At 36.7% G+C, this 19858-nt stretch overlaps 2 long non-coding RNA genes across 4 annotated transcripts in view; one reads left to right on the forward strand and one right to left on the reverse strand.

The window, feature by feature from the left end:
- The first annotated feature begins 909 nt into the window (after positions 1-909).
- LOC110048613 (uncharacterized) lies at positions 910-9332 on the forward strand. 3 transcript variants are annotated; one of them, XR_016208751.1, is made up of 6 exons: positions 910-1160; positions 3026-3291; positions 5119-5192; positions 6059-6130; positions 6256-6325; positions 9160-9332. It is a non-coding gene; the product is annotated as an uncharacterized LOC110048613 (long non-coding RNA). The 3 variants fall into 3 exon arrangements; XR_002296649.2 differs by lacking the exon at positions 5119-5192 and having other exon boundaries at positions 2740-3291; XR_002296650.2 differs by lacking the exon at positions 5119-5192.
- A 4329-nt stretch (positions 9333-13661) lies between these two features.
- Positions 13662-19858, reverse strand: part of LOC110048639 (uncharacterized) — a 9159-nt gene continuing 2962 nt past the window's right edge. The window contains exon 4 of the long non-coding RNA XR_002296653.2: positions 13662-19858. This exon is cut by the window's right edge and continues 256 nt beyond it. This is a non-coding gene — a long non-coding RNA (uncharacterized LOC110048639).

The following is a 19858-nucleotide window of genomic DNA, read 5'->3' on the forward strand; positions in this document are numbered from 1 at the left end:
ATAAATGCTATTTAACTACTGGCTTGCTCGGTCCGTATCCTGAGGTAAATCCGAGCATTCTGATTGGTTCTTTCTTGGTCAGAATTTTGCGATACGGACCGTTTCCATGGAAACAGTCCTAAAGGCGTACTGGGGAATATTGGCCCTCGCTCGTTTTTGTACAGACCTCGCTGCGTTCCAACCGTTTTGCTACTACCTCGGGCCAATATTCCCCAGTACGGCTCTCGCGCTCGGTCGGTAAGAGGTTCATATTGGTCTCATTCTTTTATTTATTTCTTTATTTTCCTTTTTTTCCAGCTACTCGTCAGAAAAGAACTCGGCCAATACTTCTCCAATACGGACCGAACAAGCTAGTTCAATAAATTACTTTTTATAATTGGAAATTTAAAACACGACTGAAAATGTTTAGCGAAACGTCCATGATCAAGGACTATAAAGACACCATGAGCTTCAATTGCAAGCGCGCAAGAGTTTGGGAAGTGGCTTTGACTTTTCAAACCAAACAAAACACACACACAAGGCTCACGAGTTTAGAACTCGGCCTAACAGTTTGACTGCTAGGTAAAACCACATGGGCAAGGAACAGCACAGTGCAACCTTGATCATATACGGCACTCCTCGACTGAAAGAACGACTATTGGACCAGCCTCGTCCCCAGGCGCGTTTTCCACCCTTCCCAAGGGAAAAGCACCGTGCGGAAGAGCCGTATCTGTCTTTAAAATATTGCCAAGATATTTATGTGACCTATTCTTGAATCAGTCATATTTATTTTCGTTCTTAGAGAGAACAAAAAGTCATGCCCGTTAGGAGAACGCATTTCCCAGCGGAAGTAAGTCTACCCTGCACCTCCAAGCGTTTCTTTCCTCGCGTGTCTTTGTCCGCGCGCGTGTTCTCGCTCCCTCCGCCCAGGCTTACATGAAATATTCATTTCGTCCTGTGAGAGAGCGGGTCAATGGCGAAAAACTGAAGAAATCGTGTGATATCGTTTTGAAGCAACTCTGGAGCAAAGGAAATAAGCTAATTCAACGAGGTTACCTCGAAAATTTTCAATATTGTCATAGTGGAGGTCTTTGGGCAGACAAGTTGTGTGTGGAGTTAACACTGGTTAACAACGTTAAGCTCTACTTTTGGCACTCAACGTTTCCGGATCTTCTTGCGAGGTAATATTTACCTGTAAGCTTATAGTGTTTTTCTTGTACTTTTCTTCGTAAATTACACAAAAGGGATTTCTGAGAAACATGTTTGCCTTTCTTTAGAGACCTTTATTACACTAAAACATAAGCTTAAGCAACGGTCGCCATGTTGGCCATGTTTAAGATTATGTGATGAGCAGACAGTACACTGACCCCCAGTCCATGGACTGCCCCAATGGAGTACCCAAATGTACTACCCTAAAGTGGACTACCCCTAAAAATAATTTTCCAAATGAGTAATATTTAAAGTTGTAAGCTGCTGTTCCTTGCTTATTTTTGTTCTGGAACCACTGATCACAAAATGTTTATCCAGCCTCCCATTGTTCAGAATTTATACCTGTAGTAGTCAATTGATAACAATCAATATCGGAAATCTATTGATTCAATCGATATCAACCGCCAATTGCTATCTATTCTTATGTTTGTTTCCTAATGCAAAAACAGTAATCAATATTATAGCTGAAATTGTGATATTTTGGCAATAAGATTGGGTAACCCGAAAACACTGACCCCCGGTCCACAGACCCCCACTACGGACTGGGTCTGCGGACTACCCTATGGTCCAGTCCATGGACTACCCCTGCGGCGCCCCTCTACGGACCACCCCAAAAACAGAATAACAATAATAAATAATGATTTCACTTATGGGTTGTCTAATAGATTACTTGTGTCAGTGAAATGGCAAGCGTTATGCTGTGCAAATGTAACAAACTTAGGTTTTTGAAAACCCCCAAATGATATCTAAAAGCTGTTTTCGGCATAAGGAGATGGTGATGGCTAAAAGAAGGAAAGTTGTTACCTTACATTCGTGGCTCAATGTGGTTACGGAGATGTGTTTTTAGGTTGTTCGCTTGTTTTACAACATGTAACTCCGCTGAGCAAATTGCAAAGCCTGGAACTAATTCACAAACCCATGGGAGAATGGGCTGCACAAGCTGGCGGAGGGGAAGGAGCACAAATTTCGAGACTTCCTGGAGGCTTCCCAGTCTTTCATGTATAGCCACAGCAAAGGTAATGGCAATGTGTGTAATGATACAACTTGCTCCCGAGCTTGAACCCAAGTCTGTTACATTTGGACAATGTAACATTCCAAATTTCACCAACACGAGTAATCTGTTGGACAGCCCGTAAGTGAAATCTTCATTAATTTTATTATTTTTATTCTATTTTGGGGGTGGTCCGTAGAGGGAGTCGGTAGAAGTATTCCTTGGCCCTTCATAGGGTCGTCTATAGACCCGGTACATAGTGGTGATCCATGGACCAGGGGACCGTGTTTTTGGGTTACCCATAAAATTGACTTACCTCACTGCCTTGTTGTCTTTTCTGTTGTCATCTCGTTTCTCAGCTTGATCCAAAGCCTTTTAAGCGAGTTATGCATTTTTGGTTTTTCACTCCTAAGAAAAAGTCAGTCCATTTTGGACCGCCCAGCACTCCAAGCACAAAAAAAAATGCATTGAAAGCATGTCAGTCACCTCAATTCTTATGCAGAATAATAGGAGAGGGTTAAGTGCTCCTTTTAAATTCCAAGCTAAATTCATCTCCATAGTGTATGCTACAAAGCTCTGAATCGAAGCCAGCTAGCCATCTGGACTTGGACAAGATGCTGCCAGGACCTGCCATGGACACATTTGAAGGCCAAGTGGAATGCTGGGTGAACAAATTGACTGTTACCAGGGGAAGGGAGTAGATAGTTCTCAATGCAATTTGAGAAAAAAACTGGATTGAGAACTATCTGCTCCCTTCCTGTAGTAAGAGTCAATTTGTTCACCCGACATTCTGCTCGGTTTCGAATGTGTCCATGGCAGGAAACTGACATCCTGATTCGTACCCAGGTCCCCATTCAGTGTGAGAGAACTTCGTTTCCTGCCTCTTTCGCAAGCTCAGCTGGCAGGAAAGACATATCTCTTCGCCACCAAGCAAGTTATACCGACAAAGACAGAGCTGGACAATCAAAATGAGACAGACAGAGGGGTGGACAAGTAGATGGAGCCACAAACACACAAAGAGAAAACTCACACGCAATTCCCAAAACTACCAGTCATTGGCGAAACGCAGAAGATGAAAACGAATGAAGTTGAGACACCAATCAAAAATTAAGGTGTTTATTATATCTGTGTTTGTTTTAGTGCTCCATGTTTGCCTCTACTTTAGATTGACAGACAGCATAGACAAATAGCAGAATGGGAGTTGCCATAAATTAATACCATAACAGTAATAATTAAAAAGAAGGGACTTTTTAAAGCATTTAGCGACGAAAAATTGCAAAAAAACTTTTCTTAAAAACATTTAAGAAATTTTTAAAAATTACAGTTTGTTTCGACCTTCTCGGACGTCATTATCAGGTAAAAAAACAGACTGAGTATGAATATTCTATAGATACAAGAAAAACAATAGTTCATTAAAAAGAAAGGTAACATAAAAATATGCTGCAAGCTAAACAAAGAGTTTAGTACTGATGGAGTCACCCTGAATGTTAAAGCTAGGCCTCAGTTGTTTGATTCCTCAGTTCTTTGGTTGCTAAATACTCAAGCTCCTTTTACAAACAAAACCTTTGAGCTAAGTCTAGTAAGACCTGAAGTTGTTTACAGTTTGTTTTGAAAGCGAAAAACGAACAAAGCTACTGGACTAGACAATATTCCAGCACGCTTGCTTAAGGACGGAGCGGCAGTTATTTTGGAATGCTTGACTCACATAATTAACCTTTCCTTTTCAACTGGAGTGGTGCCAGCCGACTGGAAGACTTCAAGAGTTGTGCCGTTATTCAAGTCCGTTAACAGGGAAGAAATGGATAATTATCGACCAATTTCTATTCTACCAGTGATTTCCAAAATCGCTGAGAAAGTCGACCTATCATCAATTGTTTGGTTATTTAAACGCTAACAATCTTTTGTTGCCCTGTCAATCTGGCTTCCGCAGGAATTTCTCCACTGAAACAGCTGTCACCTTTTTTGTGGATGAAATCTGTAGAAACATAGATAATGGTCTTCTCACTGGGGCGGTCTTCACTGACCTGAAGAAGGCATTCAATACGACAGACCACCATATCCTTCTAAACAAGCTTCAGAGTTATGACGTTTGTGACAAGACTATTCTTTGGTTTTCCAGTTACTTGCAAGGTCATTCCCAACGTAGAGGTCGACAAAGTTCTCTCTTCACCCCTGGATATAACTTCTGCCATCCTTCAAGGACCAATTTTGGGGCCCCTACTCTTTATGTTATACATGTACATAAATGATTGCCCTCTTATATTTGTCTCTCACAAGTTCTGCTGTATGCGGATTATACAGTGCTATTTTTTTGCCACTAAAACTGCTATTGAGCTAAAAGCAAGCCTTAACACTGACATCAACCGTATTTCTTCGTGGATGCAAGAAAATATTAAGCTTTTTCTGAATATAAGCAAAACTGAATATGTAATTTATGGCTTACACCAAAGACTAAAGAAGGAGGATAGTGTAATCTTATCTTGTAATGGATCTCGTTTGATGGAATCTGATTCTTTCAAATAATTATCTCAGAGTCGTTATTGATAAGCACTTGAGTTTTAACAACCATATTGAGCATGTAGTCAACAAGGTCTCGAGTATTAATTGGGTGTTTTTAGGCACTTGAGAGTGTCTATTCCCCTGGCTGCAGCTGAACGCCTCTACTAGACAATGATTTTATCCGTTTTTGACTGCTGTGATGTAGCTTGGCACGGGTGTGGAAAAGTTCACTCTGATGCCCTCGAGAGACTACAGCATAGAGCTGCGAAGTTAATTTTTCCAAATTCTGGTCTCAATACTAAAGAACTGAATGCTACTTTGGGTCTAGTGCTCCTGATTAATAAGCATAAACTTCACATTGTCTTGTTAACCGGAAAATGCCTTGATGGTTCAGTACCACCTCTTTTAATCTTTTAAATGATTATTTTCTGTATACACAGTTGCTACTTGACACTGTAATGACATTCGTATTCCAAAAGTCAACCTAGAGGTCGCCAAGAGATCACCCTTGAAGGTGAGAACAACCCTTAATGAGGAATGTGCCAAGTTATGCTCTATATCCTCCCAACTTGATTATCCAATTGGCCTCATAAATTCCACCATTAATATGTTTATTCAAAATATTGTAACTAAGCCAGAAAAGAAAACTGATGATGGCAACATGATCAGAATAGTTCTTCCCTCCAAAGATCAGATAGCCACTAATGCAGTCCATAGGCAATTACGTGATCTCAGCAATAAGATTGCTGTCACTTTACAGCCAATTTTTGTGAGCAAAAAATTGGAGCAAGATCTTAAGCCGAAAGAAATTAAGCCGATTATAGTGAGTCAGTATTGTGTTGTTTATAAATTTGCATGTGATCTGCGTGATGTAGATTATGTTGGTTATACAGCCCACCACCTTCATCAACGCATTGCCGAACACAAGTATTAAGCTTAGTCTGATCAGTAAACACTTTTTAGGAGTGCATGGTGGCAAAAATCGTCTTAATGAGGACCAATTTCATGTTCTCAAGAAGTGCCACAGGAAATTTGACCTGCCTCTTACAAAATGCTATTCATCAAAGAACTGAGGCCTAGCCTTAACACTCAGAGTGACTCCATCAGTGCTTAACTCCTTGTTTTGCTTGTAGCATGTGTTTATGTTACATTATTTTTAATGAACCATTGTTTTTTTGTATTTATAAAATATTCATATCGTTTTTTTTTTAACTTGATAGTGAGAATGTAGAAATGTCCTGTATTTTTTAACTGTTTAAAAATTTCTTAAATGTTTTTAAGAAATGTTTTTGTGCAATTTTTTATAGCTTAACAGTAATAATAATGTAAAAATAAATTTTAAATAAAAGGGAACTGAAGTTTTATATCTTGTTTTTACAGAAAAAATACAGATCAGGGGAGTGGTTACTAAGTAAGCCATCAAGCAGAGCAGGGAAATCAAAAAAGCGATTGGTGAGTACCAAGATCAACTCTCTCAACAAAAAACATAGGAAGTTTATTTACATCAATGGCACAGTTATTTCTTGATAGTTTGTGACTATAAAAGCGACACTAATATATTGTTACCCTCCATTTAGGGAGTGGATCCTTTCCCAGATAGCCACCGACACACCAAAGACAGCAAGTATGAACCCTCAAACACCAACAGTAAGTCACTGAGGGATTATAATTGTTATTATTTTAATTATTTGAAAGTTATCGAGAGAAAGAAAGGACGTATTTACATAACCATATTATTACTTTGTCATGCTTATTCAAAGTAGAAATTAGTTTAATACTGTTAGGAAGGGAAACATAGCAATCTTTCTCAGAGCCTGGAAGATCTTTATAATAACTCATGCTAGTCTAGTCGGTTATAAACTTAGGTACAGTCAAACCTCGATTATCCGTACCTCGATTATCCAGATTTCTCGATTATCCGGACTTTTTCTCTAGTCCCAATTTTGTCATGAATGTTTATTAGTCATGATCAAGATCCGTAGCAATATTCTTTTTTAAAACTATAGCATTGAAAAGTGCAGTCAAAAGTGAGTTTGTTTTACTTTTAAAGAGCAAAAGTAGCACTTGCACACGTCGTTCACTTTTGGATCAGCCATATTTTTTCCGAAACTCAGATCAACTTTTAGACTTAAAAGTACATTTTTCCTCAATCGTGGGCCATTATTTTTTTTTTGGAAGCAAAATTTTACATAATCAACCTCTTTTTTTAAGCGATGACGTATTGTGTGACGTCATCGCTTTATGCTGGCATGCATGCATTCCTTTGGAGAGTGATTTTGCATAGTTTGTCCTGCTTATGTCCATGTGCTTATGTCGCGCATGATTTATCCACCTGAGGAAGCGAAATGCACTCTGGGAGTTCCTTTGCTGCTTTCCTTTGCTGTTTGTAGGTTCAGCGGAGTGCTTTTAATTGTAGCTTTTAAAAGAAGATTTAGGGGTGGATTTTGGTTTAAACAGTATCGGATAGATTTGCGTTCATGGGCAAACTCATAATAAGAACATATCCTCCATACATACAAGTTTAGATAGACAAGTAAGTCGCACAGGCAATAGGTTGAGGCTTTGCGGCCTTCCTTTGCTGTTTGTAGGATCAGCAGACTGCTTTTAATCGATATGACAAGTATACAGTTAAAACAACAAATTAATTTCCAGTGAGGTAATTAGTGCTGCCAAATATTTTTAAAGATAATAAGGTGTCGATTTCAGAGAGAGTAACATTCCTTTGCGGCTTTCCTTTGCTGTTTGTAGGATCAGTGGAGTGCTTTTAATTTCAGCTTTTAAACAAAGATTTGGGGGTTGATTTTGGTTTATACAGTGTTGGATAAATTTGCGCTCACTGGCAAACTCGTAATAAGAACATATTGTCCATACATACAAATTTAGATAGACAAGCAAGTCGCACACACGATAGCTGAAGGGTCTACATAAAATTTACGCGTTGGTAGCGCAGTTGTACTTTTGCCAGTCTTGAAGTGAATTGAATGAGTATTATATGAGCACTGAAATATACAGTTTACAGTAGTGATAATGAAGTCAGGGTACAATTCATTTGCAGTTTTCAGTTTTTTTATGAAGTTTTGGAAATGTGCTGTTTTATATTTTCTGTCAACAAAAGAGTGGTTGTGATTAAACAATCGAAAAATTAATCATTTTGTCAAGGTAAAGACAATACGAATGTTCATTGATGAAAAGTATACGGTTACTAACAAATTAATTTTCTGTGAGGTATTTAGCGTTGCCAAATATCTTTAAAGATAATAAGGTGTCGATTTCAGAGAGAGAAACTTGTGCTTGGCTTTCCTTTGCTGTTTGTAGGATCAGTGGAGTGCTTTTAATCTCAGCTTTTAAATGAAGATTTGGGAGTGGATTTTGGTTTATACAGTGTCGGATGAATTTGTGCTCACAGGCAAACTGATAATAACGTATCTTCGATACATGCAATTTTAGATAGACAAGCAGGTCGCACATGCAATATGACAAGTCAAGAGAAAATGATTTTTTCTTGGACAAGTATATGGTTAAAACAAGAAATTAATTTCCAGTGAGGTAATTAGCTTTGTCCGATGACTGACTGTTATTTGCAGGCTTGACAGTGATATGTTTTTGATAAGCATTAATTTTGTTTTAATAATTGCCAAAGGTACATTACTTTCAAAAATTTTGGACGTTTAATTTTGGGACGCTTTGCTAGGACATAGCTTAGTTAAATTTTTGCCTACAAAACTTGAGTCAGACTGGAAAATTTATGGAATTGACCTGCATTACATGTATGTTCTCATAAAAGAAAAAAAATTTCCATTCAGGTGATAAAAAGAACAAGCAAATCCTAATTCAAGTTCTTGCTTCATCATGCATGTGATGGCGCTGTCCAAGAAGAAAGTAAAAACTATGTACTTTATAATGTAGTTGTACTGTAAATATTTTGGATGCTTAAAATTTTAGGCACTTACAAATTTCAGATGGTTATTATTTTGGACATTTTTTTGTCCGAAATTAACGTTGTCCGAAACTGTTTGCAAGTAATGTATATGCAAACTATTTGAATTTTATGTTGTCATAATAAGGAGAGTAATGAGCAGAGAAGAGTCTTCATTCATTGAGATGTCCCCAAGTTCAGAGTATTTTAAGTTGCTCATTTCAAGCGTATTTATTCCTGGGTCAATATTACTCCTTGGAATGAATCAGAATTTCTTTCCTCTGGCTTCAGAGTTAATGTCTGGTTCAGAATCATTTATCCCAACAAGGACCAACATTGCCTGTCTTAAGGCTAACATTCTTCTGCAAAAACACTGATTGATTGCTCAAGGAATTAGTTTGTTTTGGTGGGGTGTAAATGTTTGGGTAATCCTTTAGGAGGTTGCAAAATTCTTAAGACTCTGAAACAAAATTTAAAGAGAAAAGAATTATTTGCACATTGTTTTTATGTAAGTTTAGCAAAAGTCATGTACAAAATACTTACTAGTTACATACTGGATTTGCAGGCAAGTTGTTAGAGTCATAGATCACAGGATTAAGGACTGCGGACCCAGGACTGGGGACCCAGGCCAGAGGACTCTTACAGAGGACCCAGAACCGAGGACCCACGACAGAGGACCCAGGACAGAGGACCCAGGACAGAGAACTCAGAACAGAGGACCAAAGACTCAGAACAGAGTATCAAGGAGCAAGGATAGGACTGAGGACTGACAACTGGGGATCAAGAACAGTGGATGAAAGCAAGCCTTGAATGATGAACTTTCATAAGTTGAATTATAGATATATTAAGGTATATGAGATATTACCGGTAGCAGAGATGGCACAGTGCACCTTGCCCAGAGGGTTTTTCTCTGGGTACTCCGGTTTCCCTCGTTCTTGAAAAACCAATATTTCCAAATTCCAATTGAACAAAATTGGCGACATATTGCTTTGGGCCAACTGAGATGAAAAATTATTTGATTACTCAAGGTAAACATTTGTAATACCAATTTATTACTCTCTGTTCATTTCCTAGTTACATGTGCACATGTGGTTTTGCAGTCTCCTTGCAGCTGTTATTTTAGTTAATGAGCAAATTGGGAAGAAGCTTTACTTTTTTTCTGTCTTTTTTAAAGATCTCTTTTTTTAACCATAGGTAAAGGGAAATTCCCAAGTCAATCAATCGATCAATCAATCAATGAAAAAATCACTCAGTAACTCAATGGTTAAGATAAAATGCCCAGGATATGCAGCTAACTAAAATAGCAATTACCAACCTTTAAATTTATCTAGTTGCAATTTAAAGATCTTTAACATTGTATTCCAATACCACTTTGATGCACATGTAACTAGTTCCCATGTAAACAGAGTATTGAACTGACCAGTGTGTTGTGTGGGTGTCATTCATTTGCAAATAAGTGGCTTGCTTGTTACATTTTCCACACAATTCATTATATCAGAGCCGGAAATTATGCCAATAGCAATCATCACTTAAAAATTAACTGAAACTCAATTATGGTTAAATCTGTTTCTGTGAATTAAAAGTTTGGTAATTCTTGTTGTATTTTCATGCGTACAGACATAAAACAAAAAAAGAGGCGACATTTTGTTCCAAATTATCTTAAAAAGTAAATTTTCGCAATTATTATTGTCAAATTCAGAAATGGACAATAAAATTTCAAAACCCATGTAGAAATAAACCAAAATATGTTATTCTTTATCCAAGAAAAGAAACCTAAACTGAACACTCAGTCTGACTCAATCAAAGTTAAACTATTTAGTTCTTAATTAACACTCTCTACATTCCACATTGTAGTGTTTTTAATCAGATGCAACAAGACTTTGACACGCATTCTTAGTATTTAAAGAACTCATAAGAATAGGACTTTTAGTTTTAGGAATTTGAAAATGATGAATGAGTCATCAAAAGGTCTATCAAAATTATTATTGCTAATTGTTATTCTTAATTGTTTGTCCAAAGCCTCTGTTACTAGAAAATACAGTCAAAACTTATTAATCGTTTTATTTATTTTGTACACGTGTACAGACATTTTGGGTGCTAATTAAAAATTCTCATTTTTTAATTCTAAGATGCTCTTAAATTTAAAGCTAAAAATATTCCTGTTGAGTTCTAACAACAATTTATTTCAGTTCCTAAAAAGAAATTGAAGTTACACTTTTTTGATATATGTACAGGCATTTTGGTGTACCACCAAAGAAGTCAGACAGCAGGATACAGTAAATTTGATTTTACAGAAGCCACTTATTTGCTCATGAAAACCTAGTTTCTCCTTCTCACAAGATTCCTATTGAGCAGCTTTATGGAGAAATCTGTTCACTTCCATTGGTTTTCCTCGGAAATCTTAAATTGAGCTTGGAGCTGAAAAACAATATCTTTTGCCAACATCAGCATAAGAAACCTTTTAAGGTTCTCTTCATTTTTATGTCTGATTTTGAAAAAAATATACATGTACGTTGTACTTGAAATACCATTGCCAGAATGCTAAGCTATTTGCTTTTCTTGAGAAAATTGTTCCCTGTATTTACTTAAAAAATAAAATACATTTTTTTAATCCAAATAAACTTGTTTTGGGGAAGTAGCTGCTCAATAGGAAACTTGTGTTCAAGAAAATATTTTACCTGTATTTTTTGTAGTTTCAACGTGCATCATGCTCTAAAATCGTTGGCTAATTCAGTTCTCACTGATCACAATTATTTTCTTTGGGTGAGCAACATTTTCATTTTTGTCACTGAGGTTTTTTTGCTGAGATCAATAGCATGATGGTGCTTGAAACTATGATATTGTTATTTTATAACCTTTGAACAAAGGAAGCTTCCTAAAACTACCCTTTTGTGGTAATGCAAGTAAATTCGATTGGCTGATCAAGAACTTATTAATTGAATGCAATACCAATCTGCTGCTTTTCACAAATTTATTCAATTTACTGAGTGTTATACGAAATTATTATTTATTACTTGATCAGTATTGCAAAAAATTCTGAGCTATGTTTTTCTAAAATAATGCATTTAAAGTGTATTCAATTGTAGAACTAAGAAAGTATGAAATCAATGCCATACCAATCTGTAGGATTTCACAAATTTATATAACTAACATGCATTTATTGTCACACGAAATTGTTTTTTTCTTTCTCGATCAGTTTTAAAAAAAACGAATTCTTTTTTCTAAAATAATTTCTTTGCCTCCTTTGTTTAAAGGTTCCACAGCAAGCTCATTAGCACAGAAGTACAAAATTACTTATAAACTCAGCTAAGCAAACACTACAAATTTTGGTGTCATAAGGTCTTCACATTAGCATTGACACTAACGTGTTAAAGAGAGGCCAAACGTGGGGATAGTCAGGAGAACAGGGGTGTAGGACAGACCCTTCAGATATAGTGGGCGTTCCTAGTCAGCGATAATATTGGCATCATAGTACATGTATAATAGAGAGATCATTAACCCTTATGGTTATTTTCGTTAGGGTTTCGATGCAGTAGTTTTCAGTAGTTCAAAACCACTAAGGGAATCGGGCATTTTAATCCTAATTTCCTCCAAAAAGTGTTAACGAAGGCAGATTGAGTATGTCTAAGTATTATTACTACTCAAGTATCAATTCAATAGCAGAACTAGTTAGTTACGGTATAAGTTTTTTTTTAACTGAAGTGTATAGTCTTTTTTTTGCTGTGCTAATGAGCTTGTTAGTTTTTTTCTTTGTGGATTTGATATTTTCTACTGAGCCTAGTATATTTTAGATTATTTTCAGGAACTGAGATGGCCCATACACCCGCACACAACACAAATGGTCAGATTTAAATCTAGCCGATCGATGTCCCTGCAGGGTTGTGGAAACTCTTGCTCTGAGGACGGTGTTTCTGACGTTTCTCTGCAATATTCCAACTGAGAAATCTTGGTGAGTTTATATGTTCCGCTCATTTTTGATGGAGGCACTCGGACACTTTGATGGTGTGGTCGTTTGCTCTCAAGTGGAGAAGGCATCATGGGGGAAGGTGAGGGTTGGCTTTTCATGTCTTTTTGGCTTTACTTGACTACGTCAGAAAACCACACCTTTGTTCCAATTGGCTTGAAAGATGTTTGTTTTCAATCAGTGTTTCTAGAATTTTTCTGTTGTTGAGGGCGTAAAACAGTAGTGCTTTAGTACAGGTCACGGGTAGTACATTTCCAGGATGTTGGGGTTAGTTTTGAACAATGAAGGTCACTGATCTGGCTTGACTGGAATTTCACAAGCGACACTAGATTGAGCTGATAGTCATCTAGGATTCTCCTGAAAGAGCTAATTCTCGTTTAGGGCTTTTCTTAATTAGAAATAATAATTTTCTTTTCGTTTAAATTCTGAAGATAATAACAAATTAGGTATGGAATGAAAATAAATTAGTCACAATTATCTTAAGAACAGAATTTACTAACACTATCAGTCCACAGTTCAAAGGAAAATGAAGAACATTAGCCGCTTAAAATATAAATTAAAATTATCTGGAATTACAACTTTGGCTTTTTTTTCTGATTAACTCCAAGAATTAGTTAACCTAAAAGAACCTAAAAGCAGTCTCCTGCGCTGGCGTTACTTGAGTTGTCACGCAACACTTCTTCCCGGAGTGCTGCGTAATGATACAAATAACGCCTATGAAGGAGGCTTCTTTTTGGAAAATTTTGATCTTAGCTACTAAACATATAGTTACATTTTCCGTTATGAAAGTTCAAAGCGTAGGTCAATTGTTCATTTTGACTTCCAAAACGTTTAGCTAACCTCGTAAACTTTTTTTGTAACCAAACATATCCATAGTTTGATATGAATTTTGTACGCCTATTGTTTATCTTGCCTCCTTTAACTTAGTTAATCTTAAAGTTGGTTTTTTTTTTTTGCTTAACTTTGGCCAATTGCTCATTTTGATTTCCAAAATCTGAGATTTACCGCGGAAACTTTATTTTTTGACTAAGTACATAACTTTAAGCCAATTATCAATATTGCATTCCAAAACTATAAATTCAACTTCTAGAACCAAGCATATATTTTGTTTTTTTTTTTTCTTTTTTAAATTCGAAGGCCAGTTGTTCATCTTTACGTCTTAAACAAACTAAAGAAACTAAACCTAGGAAACGTTTCTCATCGTTTTTTTTGCTAATACTTGCTCAACTTCGTTGTTATCCTCGGGAATGCAGCGGCAGTTAATCGTGACGAGACGAAGTAATCCGAACGTCGGGTCGATTTTGCCGCTCGGTTTACGTCGACTCTTCCGACTATCTGCCCTGAGCTTCCGAGGATCCTTCGTTGTTTAATGTTATTCAAAGTCAAGATTAACAATAACAAAGGCACAAATTAATTTGAAAATTCCATCGTGTTTGCCTTTTTTTAAAGACGATTTTAACTGTGAATATTTAATAAGATTTACTCTACGGAAATATATAAACTACGATTCTTTCGAAAAATATTTGGATTTTTTTGTACAAATTAGACTCGATCGATTTTAAATAACTGAAACTAAATATCAAAACAAGGTTAACGCAATTCTAGGTGATGTGAACGGACGAAAATCGCCCGTTTCCTTTCGCTTTAGTATTTATTTACTTTAGCAAAATACGCTTAAACCTGAAAACAAATTACTAATCTTTCACCGCGTCAACTTTGATCTTATTTAAACATAAGCGAAAGTTCCTAAACTTGTATCAGCTCGGACGGTAGAGTTTCAAGTGACTTGTGTTCTTTTGGTGAAGTTTGTGGGAGGTCAGTCGGCAGGAGGTTCGGTCGGCAAGTCAGATCAATGATTTTTTGCGTTGGATTCTTTTCTTGGCATCCATGGAAATTACTAAACATGACTTGTACTTTAGAGCTCCTGTTTTCCTTGTCACTCTAACGGAAATTTCTAGATACAGTGCTTGGAACACGCATCTTAAATTTTACTATTTTGGCATTAATCTTTTTGCGCATTACTTACGGCTCTCAAAGCTAATAAAAATTCCAATTCAAATGGTGTGGTATTATGACGTAGTTGAGTGAAACCGAGGAGGCATGGGGAGCAAACTCTCACCGCCCTCATTATGCCATCTCCACTTGAGAGCAAACGGCCATATCATTAAAGTGGTCAAGTGTCGTCATCAAAGATGGCGGAGCAGATAAACAAACCAGGGTTTTAAAGTTGGAATATTAATGAGGAATAGAAGGAACACTACAACTCATAGCAGAGTGGGAACAACCCGACAAGCAGGGACAAGATCGGCTAGATTTTTTTTTATTGTTTTTTTTTGACACAATAAAAACGCAAATAAAGAGAGTTTTGTGTTGTCGTTTTTACCAGCAGTCCATAACTAACCGGGTAAACACTTGTGTCCATGACTAAGTCCTGATATACAGTGTAATCTGTCACGCAACTTGTCCCGCGATCTTCTCGAAAACGGCGTGACAAGTTAATGAAACATCGAGCCGTGTAACACAACGCGCAACGGACAAAACGTTTGCAAAACAAGTCGCTTCAACGGTTACAGAAAGTAGAACTAAGTTCCAACTTTCTCCGACCGCTGTAGCAACTGTTTCGCATAAATTCTGTCCGTTACACGGTATGATAAACGACCCAATGTTTCATACAACACACTTGACACACCGCCATCGAAAACATAAGAGATTAGTTGCGTAAGAGATTACACTGAATAAGAGGACCACAAACCAAGTTCTGCTTTTAAGAAAACCACTACTTAAAAAAATGACTGCCATAAAACTCTCATTGTACTTCTATCGCGTTTTCGCTGTAGTATTTGCGAGTTGCAAACTGTACTTAGTTGCTCAAGAAGTCGACTTTTAAATAGGTTGGCCCATGCCTATTCACACTTTGCGCAACTGTCAAAGAACGTCTTAAAGTAAGCGTGACGCAACTCTTTGCATGTCACGCTATAATTTGGTTATAGAAATCTAGACCGCAATTCACAGGCGTAAAAATGCGTAACATCAAAAACTCCAATTAGGCTGTCTTAATTTAATAGAAGCACGGGCGATTGAAAATTCCCTCGAATTTGCGAGATGTGAACCTGTAACTCGCTGTAGCTCCTCGAAAATCAACAACAAACCCTTCAGCGAGTAAAAGAAAGCGCTAATTGTTTAAAAACACGCGGAACGCGACAATTACTTTTTTGCCCGATGTTGACGTCAAAAGGGTTCGTTCCGAAAAAGAAATAATCCGGAGAACCCATTTTCCAAACTGAGCAACTAAGCACATTTTGTACCTCACAAATAGAGCAATGAAATGGACACAAAGACGCACTACAAACGGGAATACAAAAACAACGACTGGATGATTCAATGCACCTTTAAATTGTGATCGTAAATTTCCATATAATTTTAAGAATTTTGCAATATTTCAAGACAATTGATTTTGTAAAATATGAATTAAAGATTAAAATAGTATCCAACTTTGGAGACGGCTACATCCTCAAGGAAATTAAATGCATGTTTTAACTTTCTTTGAAATTGTAAATTTTCAAATAATTATATTGTATCGAAATGTAGAGACAGCTATATCCTCAAGTAGTGCGTCTTTGTGGTTCAGAGAGCTTTATAACATACATTGCATTTAAGCAGCGATTTCCTTGTACCCTCATATCACTAACTTTACAATGGCCCATATAGTTTTGTCAAGAGACTTCACTTAAAACACAACCCAAATGGGGTGTAATTATTTTCATGGATTTTCCGCGAGTTCTGGACCATAAAACAACCAAGACTTCATAGCCTAATTTCAAAGGGATTAATAAATAGAACAGGTAATTGACATTGATTTTGTACTTATCACTTCAGCAAAAGTTTAAACAAAGTTATGAGTGTTTAGTATTAAAAAGAAATAAAATATCTGAATCACACAGTGAAATCCCAATTCTGATTTCTAAATTCATCAATAATGCATTGTAATAAACCTGCATAGTCAAAGTAATGAGAGTTTCGCAGAAAATTAAATCTTTTTGAAAACTCGCAACGTTTTTAAACTCCATAAAGAACCAACGATAAAACCACCGAATAGCAAAGTGGAATCACAATTTAGTAGAAATCGAAACTAAGTCTCTTTGATTGAGGTGATAGACAATTGACACTTTGGAACTTGAAAACACTCGTCCCCCTGCCCTGTAGAACTTTTGAATACCAAAGTGCAGTTGCTATTTTTTTTTTTTTTTTTTTGTACTTCTGGTCATCAACAATTCATTTTAACACTTGCACATTGCACTTAACTGGTGATTGACAGATTGAACAAAGCAAAATATTTCAAACTTTTTTCATTGCCAGTCGTCATATTTTCCAAGTATTTGATAGATTTGGGTAACTTGCAAAATGTATTGTTTTCAAACTCATGCTGAAGGGATAAGTGTTAATAAATAACTGAATGGTGAAGTCATATTTGTACCAATGGGCCACTGTACAGTAACTACAAATACCACAGACATGCAGAGCTAAACAGAGGTCAAATGAAAACTAACAGACATCGCAAACAATAACGTGCATTCTATATAAATTTGTTAAAAGTGGATAACACCTCAGAGAAGAATGTTGATGATACAGTAATGTGAATAAACAAAAACAATGAAAGCATTCTTCAAAATTTGTAAAACAGCTCTTCAAAGAGTAATAATATTAGTTACACAATAATTTTATTCTAGTTGTCAACTGTAGCAACCACTGCTAAAATCAATCAGTCCTTAACATGTTTTGATGAGGAATCTTCAATTTAGCAGTTACTCAATTGTCAATTTGCCAAATTATATTCACTTTCTTAGCAATTAATTTATCACATGGCCACAACAGCAGAGTTTTTGTTCAGCGTGTCAATAAAAATTCATTGGACTACAAAATGTCTCTTGTTGTGTTAAAGGAGATGGTCACTCCAAAAAAAAAATAATAATGATAAAAACCTTGCACTAAGTTTAGCCGCTCACTGAAGTTTCAGCCTCTAAAGTGCAGGTTTTCCTTACGAAATTCCTCTCCAAGGAAGCCCAAAATTTGACATCGTTGCCGCCATTTTGAACAGTGCTCAGCAGCCAGGCTGCATTTCCGTTGTGTCATTCTGTCCGAAAGATTTTGTCCAAATGGCTTCCGCCAAGCCTTTTAACTAATTTTGAGCCAAACATGCTCCAGACTCAGAAATGATAGCATTGAAGATAGTGACGTGGATAATAGTTTGGAAAAAATATATTTTGATGCAAGTCAGATGCAGGTTTTTCTCCTTCCCGCCAATTTCAAGTCAGAGACTTTTGGAGTGACCTATTTTAAGTTGAAAAAAATCCCTTGACTTCTGATGCTGAGTTTCATTTTACACTAGCTAGAAAGGGAGCTTTTGGAAAAAAATCTCCTTTACAATTGGACTGCAGAAATATTTTAAAATATGCAGGCACATATAAAACAAGAATGACTGAAATGGTAAGTCATCTACATTCAGAAATGTTCTCACTCTCCTGAAAAATTACTGTATTTCCTCAGCTGGCCCCTTCCCTCTGTAAAGAGTCCAACCTAGCCATTTATTTTTACTTGTTGTTCAGTACCCCTATCATGGATAAAAGCAGAATTATACCCTCCAGCCACCTTCCCCTCCCCCCCGAAAAAATATTCTTTCCATCTCTGTGTCAAAGATTTATTGACCCAGGTGTACATACTTTGTAACATGTACCTATGAACTGGCAAGATTGCCACGTTGTAGTATGCTTCTCCCCTCCCCCTTATTACTCCTATGCCAATCTATTTTTGATTCTAATGATCTAAATGGCAGGGTGTTGTCTAGAATGTGAAACCAATCAGGGGTACATGTATGCGTATTTCTCACAATATCACAGAACAATCTCTTCCACTGATCCTCAGGCCCATCTGTGTAAGGACACCAACCCAAACTCTGGTCCAGTACAATTTTTCAACAACAACAAAAACTTGCAGTTTGCTTGAACTTTTTGGAAGAGGAGAAGGAAGGGGGAGGAGGGTGTTAAATAATGAATTTTAGTCAGGATTTCCTTTCAACTCCTTCTATGCAGTATCCCTTATAATTAGCCCCAGTCTCTTTCTTTTTCCTGTTTTGATCCATATGATGGGTGATCATACTCTAGTGTAGCAGTGAAACAGCAGCTCAGCACTCTTTCAGCCATAAATTTCTAAGCCCTTCCAGTTGACGTAAAAAAAAAAAAACAGAATTTCCTGGTGGTGTCAACAATAAATTTATACACTCAGATCATTTGACTGTTTTGTACAATCCCAGAACTTTGAATTGGAAGTGTTGATTATATCGAGTCTCCATTCTAATAAGGAAGTCTTTCCAAATCTCCTTTTCAACCTACAAATTGCGGTTGTGATATTTGATATTACTATAATTACATTGTAATCCCTTCTTCTAAAGAGCTTCCCCTTCTTACATACATGTATGGGCAAAAATCAGGAAGTCCAATAGGGGTTTCAAGGAGGAAATACAGTAAAATCATAAAATATAACCAAAGGAAATGTTATCCACTTTAAAACTAATTTGCTTACTGAGACAATGAAAGCATTTTAAATTATTTACACGTCTGTGGTATTTTAAAATTAAAAGCAGAACTTGGTTTACATCAAGGAATGCAATGATCAACTCAAAACCAATCCTTAACCTGGGAAACCCCAGGAAATAATAGTGAACCACGACAAGGTTGGAGAGTAGTGGGGGTGGAGAATTGAGGAATACATTACAGTATGTCCCATTCTGAGGTGCCGAAAGGAACAACAGAAAAAGGAAGGAACAAAGAAAAAAAATTGGACAAGTATCATTAAGTAGTCTGTCTAGTGTGAAAGCACTGGTGCTTTGATAACCTGTCAAGCCATTATGAAAAGGTAGTAATCAGTGACTGATCAGTTATGGTCCGATTCAACTGGTTTACTTTTGGTGAAGTTTGATGGTGTTGAGGCTGCTTGAACAACATCATGTGAGTTCTGTTGAGGTCAAGAAATACTGTAGTGACTACTGTAGGGGTGACTAGTTGTTGGTATAAGTTGAGTAGTGTCTGTTCTTAGTTAGTTTTGTGGTCACTTCTATAAAATGTGTTGTGCTATAAGTTTTAATTTGAATGGAGTTGGTTCAGTAGTTTGGTCTAGTTTTTTTTTGTTTTTTTTTTCACGGGTACAGTACAAAAGGAACCTTCCCATTTTTTCCATTTATTCCCTTTCCCTGATTTTGAAAAAGAAAAATCTCCTGACTATTTTGGATCCTATAATAATAGTGCAT

This window comes from Orbicella faveolata, unplaced genomic scaffold (assembly GCF_042242905.1).
Source record: "Orbicella faveolata isolate gen_17 unplaced genomic scaffold, um_ofav_v1 contig_1, whole genome shotgun sequence".
Taxonomy (NCBI): domain Eukaryota; kingdom Metazoa; phylum Cnidaria; class Anthozoa; order Scleractinia; family Merulinidae; genus Orbicella; species Orbicella faveolata.